The sequence below is a fragment of the Arachis hypogaea genome, chromosome 5 (assembly GCF_003086295.3).
Source record: "Arachis hypogaea cultivar Tifrunner chromosome 5, arahy.Tifrunner.gnm2.J5K5, whole genome shotgun sequence".
NCBI classification, from domain to species: Eukaryota; Viridiplantae; Streptophyta; class Magnoliopsida; order Fabales; family Fabaceae; genus Arachis; species Arachis hypogaea.
The window spans coordinates 81618920-81630293 of NC_092040.1; the positions used below are offsets into that span (position 1 = coordinate 81618920).

The 11374-nt window shown below is 36.7% G+C and overlaps 1 non-coding gene across 1 annotated transcript; it reads right to left on the reverse strand.

Moving 5' to 3' along the window:
* Positions 1 to 9585: 9585 nt before the first annotated feature.
* LOC112804539 (small nucleolar RNA R71) lies at positions 9586 to 9693 on the reverse strand. Its single transcript, XR_003203151.1, has one exon. It is a non-coding gene; the product is annotated as a small nucleolar RNA R71 (small nucleolar RNA).
* Positions 9694 to 11374: the final 1681 nt, after the last annotated feature.

An 11374-nucleotide genomic window follows, 5' to 3' on the forward strand; every position in this document is an offset into this window, starting at 1 on the left:
TTTTATTTTATGTTTTATTTTTCTTTTTATTGTCAAACCTCATAACCATTTGAATCCGCCTGACTGAGATTTATAAGATGACCATAGCTTGCTTCAATCCGGCAATCTCCTTGGGATCGACCCTTACTCACGTAAGGTATTTCTTGGATGACCCAGTGCACTTGCTGGTCAGCTATGCGGAGTTGTGAAAAGTGTAAATCACAATTTCGCATACCAGTTTACTTGCTTATTAATCGAATAAGTTGCAAGTGTTTATTTGATACTGATTGGGTTGCTTGTTGCTTGAAGTTTCCACCAATGCACTTATACTTTGCCTTAAATTACTAGTACCTAGTGGGTTTGAATACTCATGTTTTGATTGTACCACTAGGAAAATTATGTAAGTGCATTGAATTGAGTGAATTGAGTTGAAATTACTTATTCATCATGAGCTTTCAAATTAAAGTCATCACATGACGGGTACTTGTTCCTTGTTAATGCCTTGCATTTGTTTGAGTGATTCAACTTGGTTCTTATCAAGCTTGTCACTTTTTGTAACAAGTCCCTTTAGCATGTGACTATTGCATTATGTGTCATGATGAACAAGTAAACTATTCTTAATCATGGATTGGTTGTTGTTTACTGTGCTATTTTATATCAATCTTGCACTTTCACTTGCACAATTTCAATAACCGATAAAAAATACTCAATTCATTTTTGTGGTTACCTAGGATTACTTTTCCCTTAAGTTTTACTTCTTTATGTGCAACCTAGGCCACCTAATTGAGGACACGCTTTCTCTTGATTGTGCGGATATCGCTTTACCCGACCAATGTGTATGTTCTAAAGTGTGCGCACACTTAGAATATACACATTGTCTTTTATTATACCACACTAATATGATATTTTCCTCAAATGTTGTTTACTGGTGTGTACAGCAACTCGGAACCCCCAGAGCCCACCAGCTGAAGGTGGAGCCTCATATCCCCCCCCCCCCCCGGATTGTGTCCGTGCACGGAGGACCATACAACGCTTAAGTGTGGGGGTGGATTCACCATTTCTGGGGCGTAAATTTCTTTTCCAAACACTTTGCACTTTATTTTTGTTTTCTTTTATTTATGTCTCTTGTAGATATTTGGAGTGTTTTTTATCATTCCATTGCATTTTCTTCATAGTTTATATATATATATATATATATATATATATATATATATATATATATATATATATATATATATATATATATATATATATATATATATCACATTTTGCATCTTTAGCATGGTATATATTTTATAGATAGAAGTTGTGATTAGATGTTATGAATAGCATAGTGCCTAGTTCAATTTTGTCCTAATTATTCATGTTAGTTTTTGCTATGTTGAAAATTAGGAATAGAACTAGAAATTTTTGAAAAAATTTGCATCCATCACATCATACATATAGGAAATAATTTTGGTGTAAACCAACAAGGATTTTGCAAGAATTTTGTTTCAAGGGCATTCTATTGAATTGATTTGGAAAATTATTTTTAAAACTTGCTTGAATGATTTTTATGGAACATAGAAGAGAGATAGAGCAAAGCAACCTTGTGAGTTGTTAAGCCTTAATGAGTGGTTACACATTATAACCACAAATTTTGTTCATTGTGTGTTATGCTCCTTCTATGATTGTAATCTTGGTTTTGCTTGATTCTTTATTTCCAATGTTTGATTATTTGATTGCATTTAGCATGATTGAGGCCATTTTTGAATTAGACTCACTCACCCATTGACGAATGGATTTTTGACGGTTTAGAATTTTCCAAATGAAATCTCGTTGTAAAGTATAGTTTCTAAACCAACAATAATCCTTTCATACAAAAGATTGTTTGTCACAAGTAACAAACCCCTAAAATCTATAAACCGAAGTATTTAAACCTCGGGTCGTTCTCCCTAGGATTTACAATAAAGTGTCTTGTTATTGGTTGTGAGTTATTTTGGGGTTTTTGAGATTATAGACAAGAATTATAAATGGCAAGGGAAATAACCTAACAACTAATAAAGCTCTTGGCAAGATATGAGAACTAGAAGTCCTATCCTAGTTATCCTCCTCAATTGTGACAACAAATTATCCATTACTCCCACTTAGTTAACCTCTAACCATGGAGGAAAGTCAAGTGGATGAATCAATTTGATTCCTCAAGTCCTAATCAACTCCCAAAGGAAAGACTAGCTTTAAAGGCATTCAAATCAATTAGCAACTTCTAATTATCAATCAACAAAGGAATTAGATAACTCAAGAGTCACTAATCACTCTACCTAGGCCAAGAGGAACAAAACCTACACTAAAATCCAACCAAGCATTTCATCAAACACTTGGAAGGCACAAAAGAAAAAGCATAGTGATTTGATAACAAAAATAGAATCTAACAACAATTATTGCAAAGAATTAACAACAACAATCAAAGAAATCATAACTACCATGAATTACCTCAAATTGCTTTATTGAAAGGAACTAAGGAGCAACAATCTATCCAAAACAAAATGAAGAATTACAATTATCAAAGCACATAACTAGAAAGAAAGAGATGAGAAGATTAAAAATTGATAAAGGAAAATTGAATCAAAGCATGAATTAAATCTAGATCTAAGAAAAGAGATTAACCTAAACCTGATCCTAATTTTAGAGAGAAGTGAGAGCTTCTCTCTCTAGAAACTACTTCTAAAACTAACTATCTATCTAATGATCCCCTAATTAGTCTATGGGTGTGAATGTGTGTCAATCCCCTTCAATCCTTGGCTCTTATATGCATTTTGGCGCCAAAGTTGGTTGCTGAAACCTTCCAAAATCGCCAGGCACGTGTTACATTAATGAAGTCATGTGCCATCATCGGCGCGTGGACGCACGGTACGCGTGCGCGTCCTTGTCCTGTTTCGCAATGTGCGCGCGAGCGCCTTGTGCGCGTGTGCGTGCTTGGCCTGGATCAATTCTTTGGCTTTTTGTGCTTCTCTCCACTTGTATGCTTCCTTTCTTGCTTCCTTTGAACCATGCCTAGCCTATTTCAACCTGAGATTACTAGCAAACACATCAAGGCATCTTATGGAATCAAAGAGAAACTAGAATTCATCAAAATAAAGCTCAAAAAGCATGTTTTTACACTTAAGCCCGAATATGAGAGAGATAACAAAACCATGCTAATTCATAGGCTAAATGTGACAAAAGATTATCAAGACACTCTAAATTCAATACAAAACAAACCGTCAAATTGGGGTTTGTCACCCATATGGACCTACCCTTGCACCTACCCTGTGTTAAGTCATTTTGTGATTTTTCTCTTTCCTCATTAAATTCTATATATATATATATATATATATATATATATATATATATATATATATATATATATATATCTTTTCCTTATTTCACTCATAAATTTTGAAATCTTTGGATTGACTTAATCAAAATTTTTTTTAAAATAAGTTGTTTCTTGTTAGTCAAGTCAAGATTTCAATTTTAAAAATTTATCTTTTCAAAATCAAATCTTTTTCATTTTTTTCTTTGTTTTTCGAAAATTTTCAAAAATCTTTTTCAAAACTTTTTAAAATCTTTTTCAAAAATTTTGAAAATCTTTTTCCTATTTTTACTTCATATTTTTCGAAAATCTTTACTAACATTAATGTTTTGATTCAAAAATTTCAAGTTTGTGACTTGCTTATTAAGAAAGGATCAATCTTTAAAATTTTAAAATCATATCTTTTAATTTCTTGTTAGTCAAGTCATCAACTTTAAATTTAAAAATCAAATCTTTTTAATTTCCTTTTCAAATCCTTTTCAAAATAAATTTCAAACATATCTTTTTAATCATATCTTTTTCAAATCATATTTCTTTAATCAAATCTTTTTCAATCATATCTTTTTTTAAATTTTGATTTCAAAAATCTTTTCTAACTTCTTATCTTTTCAAAATTGATTTTCAAATATTTTTCAATTAACTAATTGACTTTTTGTTTGATTGTTAAAATTCTTATCTTTTTCAAAACTACCTAACCAATTTTCTCTCTCTAATTTTCGAAAACTCCTCACCTTTTTCAAAATTCTTTTAATTAACTAATTGTTTCAAATTTTAATTTTAATTTTATTTATTCTCTTAATTTTTGAATTCTAAATAAATTTTAAAATAAAACAAAAATATTTTCCTTTTCCTTTTAATTATTTTCGAAAACACTCTCTCTCATCTTCTTCTATTTATTTTTTTAATCACTAACACTCTTCTCTTCTTCTTATAATTCGAACCCTCTCTCCCTCTCTGTGTTCGAATTCTCCATCACTTCTCTCTACATCATTCTTCTATTCTTTTCTTCTTCTACTCACATAAAGGAATCTCTATAATGTGACATAGAGGATTCCTCTTTTTTTCTGTCCTCTTCCTTTTCATATAAGCAGGAGCAAGGACAAGGAGATTCTTGTTGAAGCAGATCCTGAACCTGAAAGGACTTTGAAGAAGAAGCTAAGAGAAGCTAAGGCACAACAATCCAGAGAAAACCTTATAGAAAATCTCGAAAAAGAAGTAATGTCTGAACCCAACAACAATAACAATGCAAGGAAGGTGCTTGGTGATTTTACTACACCAACTTCCAACTTCCATGGAAGAAACATCTCAATCACTGCCATTGGAGCAAACAATTTTGAGCTAAAGCCTCAATTAGTTTCTCTGATGCAATAGAATTACAAGTTTTATGGACTTCCATCAGAAGATCCTTTTCAGTTGTTAACTGAATTCTTGCAGATTTGTGATACTGTTAAGACCAATGGAGTTGATCCCGAGGTCTATAAGCTTATGCTTTTCCCTTTTGCTGTAAGAGACAGAGCTAGAATATGGTTGGACTCTCAACCTAGAGATAGCCTGAACTCTTGGGATAAGCTGGTCACGGCTTTCTTAGCCAAATTCTTTCCTCCTGAAAAGCTGACCAAGCTTAGAGTGGATGTTCAAACCTTCAGGCAGAAAGAAGGTGAATCCCTCTATGAAGATTTGGAAAGATACAAGCAACTGACCAAAAAGTGTCAGTCTGACATGCTCTTAGAATGGACCATCCTGGATATATTCTATGATGGTCTGTCTAAATTGTCTAAGATGTCATTGGACCATTCTGTAGGTGGATCTATTCACCTGAAGAAAACACCTGCAGAAGCTCTGGAACTCATTGAAATGGTTGCAAATAACCAGTTCATGTACACCTCTGAAAGGAATCCTATGAATAATGGGACGCCTCAGAAGAAAGGAGTTCTTGAAATTGATGCTCTGAATGCCATATTGGCTCAGAACAAAATGTTGACAATATGATTTCTCAGAGTCTGAATGGATTGCAAAATGCATCCAACAGTACTAAAGAAGCATCTTCTGAAGAAGAAGCTTATGATCCTGAGAACTCTACAATGGCAGAGGTGAATTACATGGGTGAAGCCTATGGAAACACCTATAATCCCTCATGGAGAAATCATCCAAATTTCTCATGGAAGGATCAACAAAAGCCTCAACAAGGCTTTAACAATAATAATGGTGGAAGAAACAGGTTTAGCAATGGCAAGCCTTTTCCATCAACCTCTCAGTAACAGACAGAGAATTCTGAGCAGAACCCATTGATGAGCGGATAATTTGTATGCTTTTTGGCATTGTTTTTAGTATGTTTTTAGTATGATATAGTTAGTTTTTAGTATATTTTTATTAGTTTTTAGTTAAAATTCACTTTTCTGGACTTTACTATGAGTTTGTGTGTTTTTCTGTGATTTCAGGTATTTTCTGGCTGAAATTGAGGGACCTGAGCAAAAATCTGATTCAGAGACTAAAAAGGACTGCAGATGCTGTTGGATTCTGACCTCCCTGCACTCGAAGTGGATTTTCTGGAGCTACAGAAGCCCAATTGGCGCGCTCTCAACGGCGTTGGAAAGTAGACATCCTGGGCTTTCCAGCAATATATGATAGTCCATACGTTTCCCAAGATTTGATGGCCCAAATCGGCGTTCAAAGTCACCCTCAGGAATTCCAGCGTTAAACGCCGGAACTGGCACCCAAATGGGAGTTAAACGCCCAAACTGGCATAAAAGCTGGCGTTTAACTCCAGGAAGAGTCTCTACACGAAAATGCTTCATTGCTCAGCCCAAGCACACACCAAGTGGGCCCGGAAGTGGATTTTTATGTCATTTACTCATCTCTGTACACCCTAGGCTACTAGTTTTCTATAAGTAGGACCTTTTACTATTGTATTTAAGGACTTTTGGTAGCTATCTTCATTTTTATGCTATCTTAGATCATTGGGAGGCTGGCCATTCGGCCATGCCTAGACCTTATACTTATGTATTTTCAACGGTGGAGCTTCTACACACCATAGATTAAGGTGTGGAGCTCTGCTGTACCTCGAGTATTAATGCAATTACTATTGTTCTTCCATTCAATTCCGCTTGTTCTTGTTCTAAGATATCACTTGTTCTTCAACTTGATGAATGTGATGATCCGTGACACTCATCATCATTCTTACTCATGAACAAAGTGACTGACAACCACTCTGTTCTACAAAGCAACAAGGCTCTAGTGTTTATCTCTTGGATTCCTGATTGCACGATGCATGGTTGATCGCCTGACAACCGAGTGCTCGTCTGACAAACGAGCCAACCATTCCGTGAGATCAGAGTCTTCGTGGTATAGGCAAGAACTGATGGCAGCATTCAAGAGAATCCGGAAGGTCTAACCTTGTCTGTGGTATTCTGAGTAGGATTCAATGATTGAATGACTGTGACGTGCTTCAAACTCCTGAAGGCGGGGCGTTAGTGACAGACGCAAAAGAATCACTGGATTCTATTTCGGCCTGATTGAGAACCGACAGATGAATTCCGCTATGCTGTGACAGAGCATATGCAATCGCTTTCACTGAGAGGATGGGAGGTAGCCATTGACAACGGTGAAACCCTACACAAGCTTGCTATGGAAAGGAATAAGAAGGATTGGATGAAGACAGTAGGAAAGCAGAGAGACGGAAGGGAAGGCATCTTCATGCGCTTATCTGAAGTTCCTACCAATGAATTACATAAGTATCTCTATCTTTACCTTTGTGTTATTTTCGTTCATCACCATTACCATTTGAGTTTGCCTGACTAAGATTTACAAGATGACCATAGCTTGCTTCAATACTAACAATCTCCGTGGGATCGACCCTTACTCGCGTAAGGTTTATTACTTGGACGACCCAGTGCACTTGCTGGTTAGTTGTGCGAAGTTGTGTAATGCCATGGTATTGAGCTACCAAGTTTTTGGGGCTCATGACCGGGGATTATGAGAGTTGTGAAAAAGTATTGTTTACAATTTCGTGCACCAAGTTTTTGGCGCCGTTGCCGGGGATTGTTCAAAGTTTTGAGCAAGCTTTTGGTAACATCAGTGCCAAGATCCGGCAACAACACCAAGTTTTTGGCGTTATTGCCGGGGATTGTTCAAGTTTGGACAACTGACGGTTCATCTTGTTGCTTAGATTAGGTATTTATTTTTTTTCAAAATTCTTGAAGATGAATTCTAGAGTTTCATGATGATTTGTTGAAATCTGGCTGGCTGAGAAGCCATGTCTAATTTCATTGGACCGAGGTTTCAACTTATCATCACAAGAGCTTGTTGATTTTTATCAAATCTTGCTTTTGGAGCAGTGATCTGCTAAGGCTTGGCTGGCCTTTGGCCATGTCTAGTGTTTTGGACCGAAGCTTTCTTTGAAAGCTTGGCTGGCTGTGAAGCCATGTCTAATTCCTGGACTGGAGTCTTAGACTAGCATTGCACTGATTCCTGGAATTCTCATTAAGAATTTTGATACCTTTTTCCACTTAATTTTCGAAAAACAAAAAAAAATTTACAAAATCATAAAATCCAAAAATTTCTTGTTTGAGTCTAGAGTCTCATCTTAAGTTTGGTGTCAATTGCATGCATCCATTCATGTGTCTTAGTGATCTTCAAGTAATTCTTGATGATTTCTTACTCTGATCTTTGAATTCTCTTGACTTGAGTGTTTGTGTGTCTCATGTGCATTCTCATTAGTGTCAGCAGTATACAAACTGCTAAGTTTGGTGTCTTGCATGCATTGTTACTTGATTCTTGTTGCATTTTGATTTTTCCTTATTATTAAAAATCCAAAAATATTTTTAATTTGTGTCTTCTCAAGTCAATAATACAGAGAATTGAAGATTCAGAACATTCAGCAGAGGAATTGCACAGAAAAAGCTGGGCGTTCAAAACGCCCAGTGAAGAAGGACAGACTGGCGTTTAAACGCTAGCCAGGGTACCTGGTTGGGCGTTTAACGCCCAAAAGGGTATAGCTTTGGGCGTTAAACGCCAGAATGTGCATCATTCTGGGCGTTTAACGCCAGGATGGCTAGAAGGGAAGATTTTGTTTTCAAATCAAATTTTTTCTAAGTTTTCAAAATCTTTTCAAAATCAAATTTTTTCAAATCAATTTTTCAATCAAATCTTTTTCAAAACCAATTTCTTTCCATTTTTAAAGATACTTACTATCAATTAATGATTTGATTCAACATTTCAAGTATGTTGCCTTTTCTGTTGAGAAAGGTTTAATGTTTGAATCATATCTTTTCTTGTTAGCCAAGTTTTTAATTTTCAAAATCAAATCTTTTTTTAAAATGTTTTTCAAATCATATCATCTCAATCACATCTTTTTAAAACCAATCATATTTTCTTAACCACATCTTTTTCAAAATAATTTTCAATCAAATCTTTTTGATTTCTAATTTCAAAATCTTTTTCAAAAATCACTTTATTTCTTTCCCACTTTCATTTTCGAAAATTAAGTAATGTTTTTCAAAAATGTTTTCAAAATTTTTTTTACTTAATTTTCGAAAATCACTTCCCTTCTTCTCACATCCTTCTATTTACGGACTAACACTATCCCTTAATGCAAAATTCGAACTCCATCTCCTTTGATAAGTTCGAATTTTCTACTTTTGTCTTCTACTCTTCTTTTCCTCTGACACCTAAAGGAATCTCTATACTGTGACATAGAGGATTCCACATTTTCTTGTTCTCTTCTCTTTCTTATGAGCAGGAGCAAAGACAAAGGCATTCTTGTTGAGGCTGATCCTGAACCTGAAAGGACCTTGAAGAGAAAGCTCAGAGAAGCCAAAGCACAACTCTCTTTAGAGCACCTGACCGAATTCTTCAAAGAAGAAGAACTCATGGCAGCCGAAAACAACAACAATGCCAACAATGCAAGGAAGGTGCTGGGTGACTTTACTGCACCTACTCCCAACTTCTATGGGAGAAGCATCTCTATCCCTGCCACTAGAGCAAACAACTTTGAGCTTAAGCCTCAATTAGTTTCTCTAATGCAACAGAATTGCAAGTTCCATGGACTTCCATTGGAAGATCCTCATCAGTTTTTAGCTGAATTCTTGCAAATCTGTGACACTGTTAAGACTAATGGGGTTGACCCTGAGGTCTACAGACTTATGCTATTCCCTTTTGCTGTAAGAGACAGAGCTAGAACATGGTTGGACTCTCAACCTAAAGAAAGCCTGGACTCTTGGGAAAAGCTAGTCAATGCCTTCTTGGCAAAGTTCTTTCCACCTCAAAAATTGAGTAAGCTTAGAGTGGAAGTCCAAACCTTCAGACAGAAGGAAGGAGAATCCCTCTATGAAGCTTGGGAAAGATACAAACAATTAATCAGAAAGTGTCCTTCTGACATGCTTTCTGAATGGAGCATCATAGGTATTTTCTATGATGGTCTCTCTGAACTGTCCAAGCTGTCTTTGGATAGCTCTGTTGGAGGCTCTCTTCATTTGAAGAAGACGCCTGCAGAAGCTCAAGAACTGATTGAAATGGTTGTAAATAACCAATTCATGTACACTTCTGAAAGAAATCCTGTGAACAATGGGACTAGTCAGAAGAAAGGAGTTCTTGAGATTGACACTCTGAATGCCATATTGGCTCAGAACAAAATATTGACTCAACAAGTCAATATGATTTCTCAAAGTCTGTCTGGAATGCAAAATGCACCAAGCAGTACTAAGGAAGCTTCATCTGAGGAAGAAGCTTATGATCCTGAGAACCCTTCAATAGAAGAGGTGAATTACATGGGAGAACCCTATGGAAACACCTATAATCCTTCATGGAGGAATCATCCAAATCTTTCATGGAAGGATCAACAGAGACCTCAACAAGGGTTCAATAACAATAATGGTGGAAGAAACAGGTTTAGCAATAGCAAACCTTTTCCATCATCTTCTCAGCAACAGACAGAGAGCTCTAAGCAGAATACCTCTGACTTAGCTACCATGGTCTCTGATCTGATCAAAACCACTCAAAGTTTCATGACTGAAACAAGGTCCTCTATCAGAAATTTGGAAGGACAAGTAGGTCAGCTGAGCAAGAAAATTACTGAACTCCCTCCAAGTACTCTTCCAAGCAATACTGAAGAAAATCCAAAAGGAGAGTGCAAGGCCATCAACATGGCCGAATTCTGGGAGGAAGAAGAGGCAATGAACGCCACTGAGGAAGACCTCACTGGACGTCCACTGGCCTCCAGTGAGTTCCCCAATGAGGAACCATGGGAATCTGAGGCTCAAAATGAGACCATAGAGATTCCATTGGACTTACTTCTGCCATTCATGAGCTCTGATGAGTATTCTTCCTCTGAAGAGGATGAGTATGTCACTGAAGAGCAAGTTGCTAAATACCTTGGAGCAATCATGAAGCTAAATGACAAGTTATTTGGAAATGAGACTTGGGAGGATGAACCCCCTTTGCTCACCAAGGAACTGGATGACTTGTCTAGGCAGACACTGCCTCAAAAGAGGCAAGATCCTGTGAAGTTTTCTATACCTTGTACCATAGGCACCATGACCTTCAAGAAGGCCTTGTGTGACTTAGGGTCAAGTGTAAACCTCATGCCCCTCTCTGTAATGGAGAAGTTAGGGATCTTTGAGGTGCAAGCTGCAAAAATCTCACTAGAGATGGCAGACAACTCAAGAAAACAAGCCTATGGACTTGTAGAGGATGTTCTGGTTAAAGTTGAAGGTCATTACATCCCTACTGATTTCATAGTCCTAGAGACTGGGAAGTGCATGGATGAATCCATCATCCTTGGCAGACCCTTCCTAGCCACAGCAAAGGCTGTGATTGATGTTGATAGAGGAGAGTTGATCATTCAAGTGAATGAAGAATCCTTGGTGTTTAAGGCCCAAGGGTATCCCTCTGTCATCATGGAGAGGAAGCATGAAGAACTTCTCTCAAAACAGAGCCAAACAGAGCCCCCACAGTCAAACTCTAAGTTTGGTGTTGGGAGGCCACAACCAAACTCTAAGTTTGGTGTTGAACCCCCACATTCAAACTCTAAGTTTGGTGTTGGGAGGTTCCAACACGGTTCTGAGT